General features: G+C 44.9%; 1 protein-coding gene across 5 annotated transcripts in view; it reads right to left on the reverse strand.

Annotated features, from left to right (window-relative positions):
* paxx (PAXX non-homologous end joining factor) overlaps positions 1–14,862 on the reverse strand; it is a 29,672-nt gene extending 14,810 nt beyond the window's left edge. The window contains exon 1 of one of the 5 annotated variants that reach the window (XR_013973213.1): positions 14,445–14,862. The gene's annotated coding sequence lies outside the window, so the exon portion shown is untranslated. The other 4 variants (XR_013973214.1, XR_013973215.1, XR_013973216.1 and 1 more) reach the window with 4 other exon arrangements.
* Positions 14,863–15,483: the final 621 nt, after the last annotated feature.

The raw sequence follows: 15,483 nt of genomic DNA on the forward strand, positions 1-15,483 counted from the left end.
TACAGTTTAAACATTTAATAAGATTTTGATGATTATTGATTGATTATGCCTTTAATTGTCACTTGCGGTGTTACACGTACATGTTACCTGCAGTGAAATGGGACCCCTTCCCTGTTTGAAACAAACTGAATCATTATAAATAAATTATTTTATATTTATTACTTTAAAAAATTCTCAGTACTCATACTATATGACTAGGAATAAACAGTAAGGGAATGATTCTGGATCAGCACCATGATGAAAACCTGTTGCTATACAGTATTCTGAAAAAAGTTGTACAATGTCACACTATGTGCATGTGCGTGTTCAATTCAATTCAATTCAATTCAATTCAATTTTATTTATATAGCGCCAAATCACAACATAAGTCGCCTCAAGGCGCTTCATAGATACAGAGAAAAACCCAACAATCATATGACCCCCTATGAGCAAGCACTTTGGCAACAGTGGGAAGGAACAACTCCCTTTTAACAGGAAGAAACCTCCGGCAGAACCAGGCTCAGGGAGGGGCGGCCATCTGCTGCGACCGGTTGGGGTGAGAGAAGGAAGACAGGATAAAAGACATGCTGTGGAAGAGAGACAGAGGTTAATAACAGATATGATTCAATGCAGAGAGGTCTGTTAATACATAGTGAGCGAGAAAGGTGACTGGAAAGGAAAAACTCAATGCATCATGGGAATCCCCCGGCAGCCTATGTCTATTGCAGCATAACTAAGGGAGGATTCAGGGTCACCTGGTCCAGCCCTAACTATATGCTTTAGCAAAAAGGAAAGTTTTAAGCCTAATCTTGAAAGTAGAGATAGTGTCTGTCTCCTGAATCCAAACTGGAAGCTGGTTCCACAGAAGAGGGGCCTGAAAACTGAAGGCTCTCCCTCCCATTCTACTTTTAAATACTCAGGGAACAACAAGTAGGCCTGCAGAGCGAGAGCGAAGTGCTCTAATAGGGTGATATGGTACTACAAGGTCATTAAGATAAGATGGGGCCTGATTATTTAAGACCTTGTATGTGAGAAGCAGGATTTTGAATTCAATTCTGGATTTAACAGGAAGCCAATGAAGGGAAGCCAAAACAGGAGAAATATGCTCTCTCTTTCTAGTCCCTGTCAGGACTCTTGCTGCAGCATTTTGGATTAGCTGAAGGCTTTTCAGTGAGTTTTTTGGACATCCTGATAATAATGAATTACAGTAGTCCAGCCTGGAAGTAATAAATGCATGAACTAGTTTTTCAGCGTCACTCTGAGACAGGATATTTCTAATTTTAGAGACGTTGCGCAAATGGAAGAACGCAGTCTTACATATTTGTTTAATATGTGCATTGAAGGACATGTCCTGGTCAAAAATGACTCCAAGGTTCCTCACAGCGTTACTGGAGGCCAAGGTAATGCCATCCAGAGTAAGAATCTGGTTAGATACCATATTTCTAGGCTTTTCAGGGCTGAGTACAATAACCTCAGTTTTATCTGAATTAAGAAGCAGAAAGTTAGCGGCCATCCAGGTCTTTATGTCTTTAAGACATTCCTGCAGTTTAACTAATTGGTGTGTGTTATCTGGCTTCATGGACAGATAGAGCTGGGTGTCATCTGCATAGCAGTGAAAATTTATGCTATGTCTTCTAATGATACTGCCTAAGGAAAGCATGTATAATGTAAACAGAATTGGTCCTAGCACTGAACCCTGTGGAACTCCATAATTAACCTCAGTGTGTGAAGAGGACTCTCCATTTACATGAACAAATTGGAGTCTATTAGATAGATATGATACAAACCACTGCAGTGCAGTACCTGTAATACCTACAGCATGTTCTAATCGCTCTAATAGGATATTATGGTATACAGTATCGAATGCTGCACTAAGGTCTAGCAGGACAAGCACAGAGATGAGTCCACTGTCAGAGGCCATAAGAAGATCATTTGTAACCTTCACTAAAGCTGTTTCTGTGCTGTGATGAGCTCTGAAACCTGATTGAAACTCTTCAAATAAACCATTCCTCTGCAGATGATCTGTTAGCTGTTTGACAACTACTCTTTCAAGGATTTTTGATATGAAAGGAAGGTTGGAGATTGGCCTATAATTAGCTAAGACTGCTGGGTCTAGAGATGGCTTTTTGAGTAAAGGTTTAACTACAGCTAGCTTGAAGGCCTGTGGTACATAGCCGATTATTAGAGATAGGTTGATCATATTTAAGATCGAAGAATTAATTAATGGCAGGACTTCTTTGAGCAGTTTTGTAGGAATGGGGTCTAAAAGACACGTTGATGGTTTGGAGGAAGTAATTATTAAAGTTAACTCAGAAAGATCAATTAGAGAAAAAGAGTCTAACTTAACATCAATGGTACTAAGAGTAGCTGTAGATAATATTACATCTGTGGGATGATTATTGGTAATTTTTTCTCTAATGATAAACATTTTATTTGTGAAGAAGTTCATGAAGTCATTACTAGTTAACGTTAAAGGGATTGTTGGCTCAAAAGAGCTCTGCCTTTTTGTCAGCCTGGCTACAGTGCTGAAGAGAAACCTGGGGTTGTTCTTATTTTCTTCAATCAGTGATGAATAGTAAGATGTTCTGGCTTTGTGGAGGGCTATCTTATAAAGCAGCAAACTATTTCTCCAGGCTAAATGATGATCCTCTAAATTTGTGACACGCCATTTCCTCTCCAGATTACGAGTCATCTGCTTTAGGGTACGTGTTTGAGAATTATACCACGGAGTCAGGTACTTCTGATTAGAGACCTTAGTTTTCACAGGAGCTACAGTATCCAGAGTTGTACGTAGTGAGGAGGTGAAATTATTAACAAGATAATCAACTTCTGTTGGGGTAGCGTTCAGATAGCTGCTCTGCTCTATGTTGGTACAGGGCATTGAAGATGATAACAGTGGGTGGATTATATTCTTAAACTTAGTTACAGCGCTTTCAGAAAGACATCTACTTTGATAAAGTCTACTCTCCACCGCTGTGTAATCAATTATTGTAAATGTAAATGTTATCAGGAAATGATCAGACAGGAGAGGGTTTTCAGGAAACACTGTTAAATGTTCAGTTTCTACGCCAAATGTTAAAACAAGATCTAGAGTGTGATTAAAGTGGTGGGTGGGTTCTTTTACATTTTGAGAGAAACCAATTGAGTCTAATAACAGATTAAATGCCATGTTGAGGCTGTCATTTTTAGCATCTACATGGATGTTAAAATCACCCACAATAATTATTTTATCTGAGCTCAGAACTAAATTAGATATAAAGTCTGAGAAATCAGACAGAAACTCTGTGTAAGGCCCAGGTGGACGATAGATGATAACAAGTAAGACTAGTTTCTGAGTTTTACAGCTGGGGTGGACGACGTGTGTATGTTTTATGTGTATAGATTTTTCAAAATTATTACTCCATCCATCCATCTTCATCCGCTTTATCCGAGGCCGGGTCGCGGGGGCAGCAGCCTAAGCAAAGAGGCCCAGACCTCCCTCTCCCCGGCCACCTCCTCCAGCTTTTCCAGGGGAACGCCAAGGCGTTCCCGGGCCAGCTGAGAGATATAATCTCTCCAGTGTGTCCTGGGTCTGCCCCGGGGCCTCCTCCCAGTGGGACATGCCTGGAACACCTCACCCAGGAGGCGCCCAGGGGACATCCTTGTCAGATGCCCGAACCACCTCAGCTGGCTCCTTTCGATGTGGAGCAGCAGCGGCTCTACTCTGAGCCCCTCCCGGATGGCCGAACTTCTCACCCTATCTCTAAGGGAGAGGCCAGCCACCCTTTGGAGGAAGCTCATTTCTGCCGCTTGTATCCGCGATCTCGTTCTTTCGGTCACTACCCACAGCTCGTGGCCATAGGTGAGGGTAGGGACGTAGATCGACCGGTAAATTGAGAGCTTCGCTTTTACACTCAGCTCCCTCTTCACCACGACGGACCGGTGCAGCGTCTGCATTACTGCAGCTGCAGCCCCAATCCATCTGTCAATCTCCGGCTCCCTTCTCCCATCACTCGCGAACAAGACCCCGAGATACTTGAACTCCTCCACTTGGGGCAGGAACTCATCCCGACCCGGAGTGGGCACTCCACCCTTTTCCGGATGAGAACCATGGCCTCAGATTTGGAGGTGCTGATCCTCATTCCCGCTGCTTCACACTCGGCTGCGAACCGTTCCAGTTCGAGCTGGAGGCCCACACCCGATGAAGCCAACAGAACCACATCATCCGCAAAAATCAGAGATGAGATTCTGAGGCCACCAAAGCGAAAGCCCTCCGTCACTTGGCTGCGCCTAGAAATCCTGTCCATAAAAATTATGAACAGAACCGGAGACAAAGGGCAGCCCTGGCGGAGCCCATCACCCACTGGGAACGAGTCCGACTTATTGCCGGCAATGTGAACCAAGCTCTTGCAACGATTGTATAGGGATTGAATGGCCCATAGCAATGAGCCAGACACCCCATACTCCCGCAACACCTCCCACAGGACACCCCGAGGGACACGGTCGATTGTGGATTGGGTCGAATGTGTTTTGTGGACTTCTCCAAGTCCACAAAACACATGTAGACTGGTTGGGGAAACTCCCATGCACCCTCAAGTATCCTCGAGAGGATAAAGAGCTGGTCCAGTGTTCCGAAAACAGTTCCCCTGTAGTTGGAACACACCCTCCGGTCCCCCTTCTAAAAGATGGGGACCACCACCCTGGTCTGCCAGTCCACAGGTACTGCTGCTGATCTCCACACAACATTGCAGAGGCGTGTGAACCAGGACAGCCCTACAACGTCCAGAGCCTTCAGGAACTCGGGGCCGGACCTCATCAACACCAGGGGCTCTGCCACCAAGGAGTTGTTTAACTGCCTCAGTGACCTCGCCCCCGGAAATTGGCGGGTCATTCCCCTCATCCCCAGACTCTGCTTCTTCCTCGGAAGACGTGTCAGTGGGATTAAGGAGGTCCTCGAAGTATTCCTTCCACTGCCTGACAATTTTCTTAGTCGACGTCAGCAGCGCTCCGCCAGCACTATACACAGTGCAGGTAGAGCACCGCTTTCCCCTCCTGAGATGCCTGACAGTTTGCCAGAATCTCTTCGAGGCAGTCCGAAAGTCTTTTTCCATGGCCTCTCCGAACTCCTCCCACACCCGAGTTTTTGCTTCAGCCACTGCCCGAGCCGCATTCCGCTTGGCCTGTCGATACCTGTTGGCTGCCTCCGGAGTCCCACAGGCTAACCAAGCCCGATAGGACTCCTTCTTCAGCCTGGTGGCTCCCTTCACCTCTGGTGTCCACCATTTGGTTCGGGGATTACCACCACGGCAGGCACCAACCACCTTGCGACCGCAGCTCAATGCAGCAGCTTCGGCAATGGAGAACATGGTCCATTCGGACTCAATGTCCCCAGTCTCCCTCGGAATGCTGTTGAAGCTCTGCCGGAGGTGTGCGTTGAAGATCTCGCGGACTGGGGCCTCTGCTAGACGTTCCCAGCACACCCTCACTATGCGTTTAGGTGCACCAGGTCTGTCCAGCGTCCTCCCCCGCCACCTGATCCAACTCACCACCAGGTGGTGATCAGTTGACGGCTCAGCCCCTCTCTTTACCCGAGTGTCCAGAACATATGATCGCAGGTCTGGTGATACGATTACAAAATCGATCATCGACCGATGGCCTAGAGCGTCCTGGTGCCACGTGCACTTATGGACACTCTTATGTTCGAACAGGGTGTTCGTTATGGCCAAACTGTGATTAGCACAGAAGTCCAATAACAAAGCACCGCTTGGGTTCAGATCAGGGAGGACGTGCCTCCCAATCACGCCCCTGCAGGTCTCGCTGTCGTTACCCACGTGAGCATTGAAGTCTCCCAGTAGGACAATAGAGTCTCCAGGTGGAGCACCTTCCAGCACCCCCCCAGGGACTCTAAGAAGGCTGGGTACTCCGAGCTGCCACTCGGCGCATAAGCGCAGATGACAGTCAGGACCCGTTCCCCGACCCTAAGGCGCAGGGAACAAACCCTCTCATCCATCGGGAAAAACCCCAACGTACCAGCAGCAAGCCGATGGGATATTAGAATACCCACTCCCGCCCGCCGCCTCTCACCAGGGGCAACTCCAGACTGAGACAGAGTCCAGCCCCTCTCCAGGAGACTGGTTCCAGAGCCCAAGCCATGCGTAGAGGTGAGCCCGACTATATCTAGCCGGTACCTCTCAACCTCACGCACCAAGTCAGGCTCCTTCCCCACCAGAGAGGTGACATTCCATGTCCCTATTGCCAGTCTTGGCAGCCGGGGGTCAGTCCGCCAGGGCCTCCGCTCCTGGTGGCCGGGCCTTAGTCCATGGGGCCTGGCCAGGCACAGCCTGAAGAGGAGACATGGGCCCATCCTCCCGCAAGCCCACCACCTGCAGGAGGCGCCATAGGGGTCGGGTCCATTGTGTGCCGGGTGGCGGCCAGGAGCACTTATGGACACTCTTATCCATGGGGCCCGGCCGCATGGACTAAGGCCCGGCCACCAGACGCTCGCCCTCGGGCACCCTCCCCGGGCCTGGCTCCAGGGCGGGGCCCGGTAACCCTATCCCGGGCAGGGTAAACTGTTCCCTCGAGGGAATTATTACTCATGATATAATATTCTCCAGACATGCCATGTAAGGACATTGGGAGTAAAAAGTGACAAAAGGAGCTATGTGACGCTGCTAAAGGCATCGGATCCCTCTCCAGCTGGATTAAAAAGAGTACAGGTAATAATACACATGTACCAGTTGTTGCATTGCAGAGCTAAGTATAAAAACAATAATAAACATAATTGCAATGTTTTGGTTCTATAACATTTTCTATCATTACTTTATTGTGGATTGGGTGCAAGAGTTGTTAAGTGTGGATAATTAAATAATAAATTAATGCAATAGCAAATTGTGCCTTGTTCTCAGATGGACAGCATATGAAGAGTGATAGCTCAGATGAGGAGATGGAAGGAGGAAGAGAGGCAAAGAGTGTGTCACAGGCAGAGCCTAGTATATTTTTTAACCTCTTGCCTTATGATTCCAAGCGCTGTCACTAATCTTTGCATTTTATTATTATCTCATAACACTTCTTTAATCAGCTACCATCTCTCCTATGGACATTTTATGTCTACTGTCTCAGATCAAGACTGCAGGAGCAGCAGCAACCCCTCAACAGCAACATCTTACCCCATCAGATAAAACATAGGCTACGTTTGCATTGTCCCCACCTTTAGACAGTGATATAATATGATGCTATTCCATATTAGATTCTTGATGAATGTGGTTTGTTGTTATTCAGCCTGGTTTCTATGTGTCCCTTTTTAACTCTGAGCACCTGCCCCTTTAAAAATCCCTGCATATCTATATCTTCAGTTCAGTTCATCCTTGAACACTTCTCCCAAAGAGAAAATTATGACCATGTTTTTCACTAGAGAAAAACATCTAGAGATTGACCTCCAACAACATTGCACTCAAAGAGATTTCATATCATTCTACAGTGTCAGAAAAAACAGTTTCACACTTTAATGTTCACCCTCGCTCTCACTATCCTCATCTCTGTCCCTATCCTCAGCCTGTAACAGGGGTAACTGCAATTTAGGAGATTCACCTTCTTTTATCCTACTCTTTTGCATGAGATGAAGCAACAGCCACAGCACATGAGTATGGCAACAAAGGTGGATATGGACATTAACAAAGATACTATTATTGCTTTATTCTTACCAAAATGACTACTAAACCAGTCATCCAAGGGGTTATTTATGCCTCCCCTTTCTCAGCCAAGAGCATGTCCAGGGCCATTCTATTCTGCCAGGCTGTGAATCTCTCAACTTCCTTATTAGCTCTTGGGTAATACACTGAGGATCTCAGATGTTGGATTGCCCTGCTTTCGAGAAAGTCAGCAAACTCAGCAGAGTGAAATTGAGAGCCATTGTCACTTATCAATGTATTTGGATTCCCTTCATGAGATAAAACTACAGAAAGGAATTGGATGATAGTAGCTGTATCAGCTCGGGAAGCAAAAGCTACCGGTACTTCACTTTTGTATCAGTGAGTCTTTTCTGCAATGAGTCAGGCACTAGCAATCGATGTGTACCTCTGACTGTGTACCTCCAACAGATGAGCTGACCATCTGGCTATGCGTAGACCAGCTCTGTTATTGCCCTTAATAGTCAGCAGTGTTGTAAGTGCTTGGTGATCTGTTCCTAGGAGGAATTTTTTTCCCCAGAGCCATGTGTGCCATTTTTCAGCAGCCCAGACGCAAGCTAGGGCTTCCTTCTCAACGATTGAGTATTTCCTCTCTGCATCAGAATACTGCGAGATGCAAATGCAACAGTCTGTTCTGCATCATTACTGTCAAGTTGAGTCAAAACAGCACGCCATAGTCTGAGGCATCTGTCGAGACTATGGTTGGCTTACTGGGGTTGAACATCACCAGAGTAGGGCTGTACGCGATTAACCACTTGACTTGATCAAACGCTGCTTGAGCTGCTTTGTTCCAGGTTGGCCTCATGTTCATCTTCTGATATATGATGACATCATCAAGATAACATTGCACCCCTTTTTGGCCACTTAGGATTTATGTCATCATCCTTTGAAACACTGCAGGCACCGAACGCAACCCGTAGGGGAGTCTGCAGTACTGGTACAGTCCTTCATGTGTAATGAAAGCAAAGAGCCCTCTACTCTCTACATGTAGTTTCAGCTGATGGTAGCCAGATTTAAGATCCAGAGTGGAGAACACGACAACTCAGACAATAGGTCCTCAATAAGTGGCAAGGGATGACTGTCACCAGACTTCCTTCTAGTGACTACAATCGGGGAGACCCATTAAGATGCATCAATTTTCTCTAAGATTCCATGTTCCTCATGGTTCTTGAGTTCTGTGGAAACAGCATCACGGACTGACAAGGGTAAGCATCGACATTTCTGCTGTATTGGCTTCACTCCCTGGTCGCACCTTCACTTCGTGTACAAAGTCCTTTGCACATCCGAATGCAACTGCAGTAAGTGGGCAGAGATGAGGTTTGCGGAAGTGTAGCACAGACCTTGGGACTCTCAAGGACTAATTATTCCCCTTTTATGTGTAGCTGGAGGGCAGTCACTAAGTCCATGCCTAGTATAGATGTCTCTATTCTCACAATGTAGAGATATGTGGAGGCACTCATGCCATTGTAAGTAAGATCAGCTCTAAGACATCCTAATGCATTCAGTTTCTCTTTTGAATATGTAATAAGCTGAGCAGCAGGATTACATAACTTAACTGAGCTGGAATTTATACTGTAAACATGTTCAGGCAGTATAGAAACACCAGACCCTGTGTCTATTCGTAGCTTAACAGTACATGCCTATACAGTATTTGGTACAGTGACAGTAACAGTGCACATCAGTTCAGATTTGCAGTTTAAATGCACATGCGTTCCTTCAGGTGATGGGCAGATTCTTTCTGCCTATCAAAGGGATGGACAATAGCTTGATTTATCAGAGTGTGTGCATGCAAAGCATGATGTCATGGGCAAACCAGCCTGCAGCTCCATCTGGAGTCCAGTCCTCCCATCTTCAATCTGCCCAGAACTGGTTCTCCTCTTCTTTCAGCCCTTTGGAGTTTCCAATTGGGACAGTCTTCCTTCTAATGTTCTCTTTTTCCACAAAAGCGGCAGTGTTTGAGGTTGATGGGTTTGTCTGGCACAGACCCGCCGCTGGAACGAGACTAGGGATGGGTATCGAAACCCGGTTCTTGTTGAGAACCGGTTCCCATTGTTTCAATTCCTTGGAATTGTTTGCCATTTTTGCAAACAATTCCCTTATCGATTCCAGTCGCCCCAAATGACGTCACCATGTTGCGGAGCGTCATTTACTAAGCGGCTCAAACGCTCAAAAGTTTGGTTATACTTTACGAGAACGGATGACGACAGGGCAACTTGCAATACTTGCAAGTAGATATTTCATTTAAGGGAGGAAACACTATGAATATGCAAAAGCATTTGCTCACAAAACACGCGATGACCTTAAATGAATGTCGTGTTTTTAATTCCGCTCCGGACTCATGAATCTCAACCCAGCAGCAGCGGTAACGTTTGTACGTCCTCTCCCATTAATGCGGCAGGGAGTGCAAGGCTGTGAAACGGAACGGTCTAGCCTTCAGATTTGCGTCACCGCTGTCTCGGTGGAGTTTAATAAACTCGGCCGTCTGCTCCTTGCTATCTAAAATATAACAGGACACTGGTGTAAATTCTCGACCGTCTCACACTTCTGTTTAATCAGTTTTCTGTTTGACGTTTATTCAGTTGTATGAAAATCCCGGAGGAACCCACCAGATAGATTAATAACGTTTTATTTAATCTAATAATCTAATAACTTTGATCTCAGCCAAACCGATTTACTCCGGATCAAATAAAACACCAAAAGAAAGGCAAACAATTACATTTTTAAGTTATCCGGTCTTTCGCTACTCAGGTAGCGAAAGACCGGGGATCTGAAAACGACGAAGCTGCAATTCCGCTGCTCTCGCCGGCTCGAGTGACCACTGAACCCCTCCGGCTTGCTATCCAGCGGGTGGCTAACAGACATCTCCAAAAACGTTGGTGCACTTTTGCAAATATGCGATGTCTTGATAAACCAAGCAGATATTTGAAATTTACACAGCTTCTTTCTCGCCTGAAAATATGTTAAAAGTTTATTTTGTGACCCAGAAAGAGTAATAAGACTAATTTTAAAACTTAGCAGCGGCCGCCATTGTTGGCAGCTGAAATTTGGCTGGGCCGCGCTATGAATTCTGGGATATGGTGGGCCATGAAGGACACACCCGACCCATCCTTCAAATTCGGGGAAATGAAGGACGCATTTGTCGGCCGCATTTGAAGGAGTCGACGAATTGGTTGGCTCAGATGCTGGCAGTTCTCGCTGCAGTCTACTGTTAGCATCTTCTTTCAGGCCAGGATATACGAATGTCATTGAGCAGTGTCTAAGTTTGTGGTAAAAGGCTTGCACCCATTTGCACCCAGAAGTGTGAGACGGTCGATTTTCGGTAAGTGAATGTGTTTAATTGTAGGCAGGGACATTACTGGATATCCATCCATCCATCCATTCGCTTCCGCTTATCCTTTTCAGGGTCTCGGGGGGCGCTGGAGCCTATCCCAGCTGTCATAGGGCGAGAGGCGGGGTACACCCTGGACAGGTCGCCAGTCTGTCGCAGGGCTAACACATAGGGACAGACAACCATTCACACTGACATTCACTCGCACATTCACACCTAGTGACAATTTAGATTAATCAATTAACCTACCCCCCACAAGCTGTCATTACTGGATATTCCTGTGTAATTGCTACAGAACAATTTATGTTATACTTTGTTATTGCTACAGAAGAATATTAATTTTATTATTTTACATTTACAATTTTTTTTCCTGGTGACCCCATGACACCCCATTGAAGAGCCATAGGCTGGATCTCTTAAGATCTCACTGTTGGGTTTGTAAGGCCATGTTACTCCTAAATTTCTATCTTGTTCAAAGAGAAGATATAAAACAAAGTTCTAAGCTAATCAACCTTAGTGTTCTCCTTTTTTTAAAAAAAAGAATCGATAAGAGAATCGATAAAGAATCGAATCGTTAAACAGAATCGAAAATGGAATCGGAATTGTGAAAATCTTATCAATACCCATCCCTAAACGAGACAATTCTACTACAACAGCAAAAACAAGACACAAGTCACCAAAGTTTTGTGTTACTTGTGCACAAGGGAGAGAACTGTGACAAGCGCCGTTCCTTCTGCTCGAACACCAGTCGCTCTAGTCTGCTCCCTCATAACACTGTTCTTTATTGAGGTTACATGAATATGCATAAGTTCATTAACATATGACGTCTTACATAGGCATACATGTGAACAAAGAATACCTTGTCTTTGCGTTCGTGTAGGTGTGTGTGTGTGTGCGCGTGGGGGGGGGGGGGGGGGGGGGGTGTGTTGTTAGGATGTGACCCTGTGAAGACTCCCCACACCTACTGGCGCTGCAGTCCAGCAGTTCACTTGAACAGAAGGCTCTTACAATCAAACAGATATGCGTGTGCTTGCTATACCACATATCAGCAAGAGAAGATACAACCTCTCTCATGACCCTAGGAGGTGTGTGATCTATGCCAGAACACTGAAGAGGAGTGAACGTACTCCCCTCTTCACGCTACACATGGTTGTTACCAGTGTTGGGGAGTAACGGAATACTTGTACCGCCGTTACGTATTTAAAATACAAAATATGAGTAACTGTATTCCGTTACAGTTACCGTTTAAAAAGGTGGTATTTAGAATACAGTTACTTTGTTGAAATAAATGGATTACACGGCAGTACTTTCCTGTTTCATATTGTGGCGGGTCAGGACTGTTTGGGTTTTGTTTGACAGCTACGTTCTGTAGTTCCAGGCGGCAGTGTTGCGGTTGCCATGGTTACAGGGTGACGCTCTCGCTCTGCGTGTTTCCTGGGTGAGAGAGCGCCTTTTTGTTGTTGTTGTTGTGCTAAGCTAATAGGCAGAATGCAGAATGTAGCATCATGGGCAGTGTAGTCCGTGCTGCAGGGAGAATGGACTGCCATACTTGTTATGGTGGGAGAAAAAGGAGAGTCGAAAGTATGAGTTGTCATCGAGCAAAAACAGGAGCTGGAAGCACGTAAATATAATAATAACCACTGCAGCCAAGAAGAGTGCCTGATGAGCCCAGCTGTAAGTAAGCCAATAAAACTCGACAGTACGCTGTGTTCGTGTTTTCCTCCGTTGGAGCAGCCTTTCAATGCCTCTCTCTGTCTCTCGCAAGCAGAGTTGACCCAGACAACAAAGTAAAGCTATTTTTCGGCTAAGAGCCCTACACGAACCCGTATTAGTCAGAGGTCCCTTTACTACGGTTCGGAGCCGCGGACCTTCAGTAATAGTAATAAATCACACAGCAATAGTACATTCACGTAGTTGTAAAATGCATGATAATATGTTAAGTAATCCAAAGTATTCAGAATACGTTACTCTCATTGAGTAACGTAACGGAATATGTTACAGAATACATTTTAGGGCATGTATTCTGTATTCTGTAATGGAATACATTTTAAAAGTAACCTTCCCAACACTGGTTGTTACAGACCTCCTAGGATGAGACACTCTTTCAATCTACAAACGACTATATACTTCTAAGCATAAATGATTATATATTTCTAAATACAAATGAGAATAATAAAATATAAACCCAAGTCACTCTATAGTAGACACGCACAGCCTCCTCTCCCTCTGCCCTGTCCTCTGTCCTTTCCTCTTCCTCTGCAACCCATGTTTCCACTCATCATGGCACGACCAGCATCAGCGCTGCATTGTGCAGGTCTGTACTTTGCATCTCTTCCTTTGCTGTTTTCTTTGTCTCCAGCCTTTTCTGGGCATGTCAGGTCTCAGTCCTTGGAAAATGTGTCCACAGAGCTGACTCTCATTGGGGTCATCTTCCACTTCTGTGGCTTAAACATGCCACAATTGGCTTTGAATGTTCTTTGCAGGTGTTTAATTTAACCATGTTAACTTTGTCAGGGAAAGCCTGTCAAAAAGCAAGAGTCAGGTCAGCTATGGCATTCCAGTAATCCTAGTTGTCGCCATGTGTCCAGGACTGTGTTCAATATACGTTCTTAGGTAGGGATGGGTATTGATACGATTTTAACGATTCCGATTCCATTTTCGATTCTGTTTAACGATTCGATTCCTTATCGATTCTCTTATCGATTCTTTTTTTTTTAAAAAGGAGAACACTAAAGTCGATTAGCTTAGAACTGTGTTTTATATCTTCTCTTTGAACAAGATAGAAATTTAGGAGTAACATGGCCTTACAAACCCAACAGTGAGATCTTAAGAGATCCAGCCTACGGCTCTTCAATGGGGTGTCACAGGGTCCCCAGGAAAAAAAATGTATATGTAAAATAATAAAATAAATATTCTCCTGTAGCAATAACAAAGTTTAACATAAATTATTCTGTAGCAATTACACAAGAATATCCAGTAATGTCCCTGCCTACAATTAAACACATTCACTTACACAGGCCCGATGGCGCCTGTGTCCGGCAGCCTCGCCTCTGTCAGTGTGCCCCAGGGCAGCTGTGGCTACAATGTAGCTTGCTATCGCCAGTGTGTGAATGTGTGTGTGAATGGGTGGATGACTGAATGTAGTGTAAAGCGCTTTGGGGTCCTATGGACTAGAAAAGCGCTATACAAATGCAGGCCATTTACCATTACCAAAGTGAAATCGGGGGCATCTGCTGTGGCAAATGGGTGCAAGCCTTTGACCACAAACTTAGACACTGCTGGGTGACATTCGTCTATCCTGGCCTGAAAGGAGACGCTACCGGTAGACTGCAGCGAGAACTGCCAGCATCTGAGCCAGCCAGACTCTGTCTCTCTCATCATGGTTAACTAAATGCAACGCACAGTAATAGCAGGTTTTGTAATAAGGTAAATCGTGCTAACATAATATGCAATGCTAATTGATTAGTTACCTGCAGTATTAACGGGAGAGGACGTGGAAACGCTACCGCTGCTGCTGGGTTGAGCTTCGCTAGTCCAGAGCGGATCAAAAACACGACATTCGTTGAAAGCAATCGCGTGTTTTTTGAGCAAATGCTTTTGCATATTCGTAGTGTTTCCTCCCTTTGATGAAATCTCTACTTTGCAAGTATTGCACGTTGCCCTGTTGTCATCCTTTCTCATAAAGTGTAACCAAACTTTTGAGCGTTTGTGCCGCTCAGGCGCCGTGTTTCCTACTGGGTAAAAGACGCTACTCAACGTGATGACGTCATTCGGGGCGACTGGAATCGATAAGGGAATCGTTTTTAAAAGTGGCAAACGATTCCAAGGAATTGAAACAGTGGGAACCGGTTCTCAACAAGAACCGGTTTTCGATACCCATCCCTATTCTTAGGTATATTGATTCTATTAATATCCATCATTTATTTATTGCATGTTTAAGGACTTTGTTTTCCTTTCAAATAAACATTCCTTTAAACATCTGCCTGCCTGCTAGACTGCATTTGGGGTCCTCAGGCATTAATTTGATTTATGCTGTTATCAGTGTTTGCAATGATACCATGGCTGTGGTGTCATATCAATGTATGCTCTCGGTGTTTGCTGATATCAAACTGTGGTATGAGGACCACTGTGGGTTAATCTTTGTAGTGATACTCACTTTTTTTTAAATTTAGACCTGGTTTAATTCTGGTATAGTTGAATATTTGTATATAATCCTCGTAGCTGTCAGACTCTATAACAGGGGTCACCAGCCTTTCTTAAAACAGAGCTAGATAAAATTGTGAACAGTTTGGTTTATCTTTAGTTATATGGTTCTATATAGCATATTCTATCTTGATAAGCTATGTCTTATCACAGGTTAATTTTTCAAAAATATTAACAATGATTTAAGCAAGGAAAGGGCTACATGTCAACATACAACTCTTTATTTCTATTAATGTCTTACTTCATTCCTACCTGATTGACATGTTTAGGAATTGTGAGTGATTGGCACACTGTAGTGGCAAAAGT

This window comes from Rhamphochromis sp. 'chilingali', assembly GCF_963969265.1.
Source record: "Rhamphochromis sp. 'chilingali' genome assembly, chromosome: 10".
Classification (NCBI taxonomy): Eukaryota; Metazoa; Chordata; class Actinopteri; order Cichliformes; family Cichlidae; genus Rhamphochromis; species Rhamphochromis sp. 'chilingali'.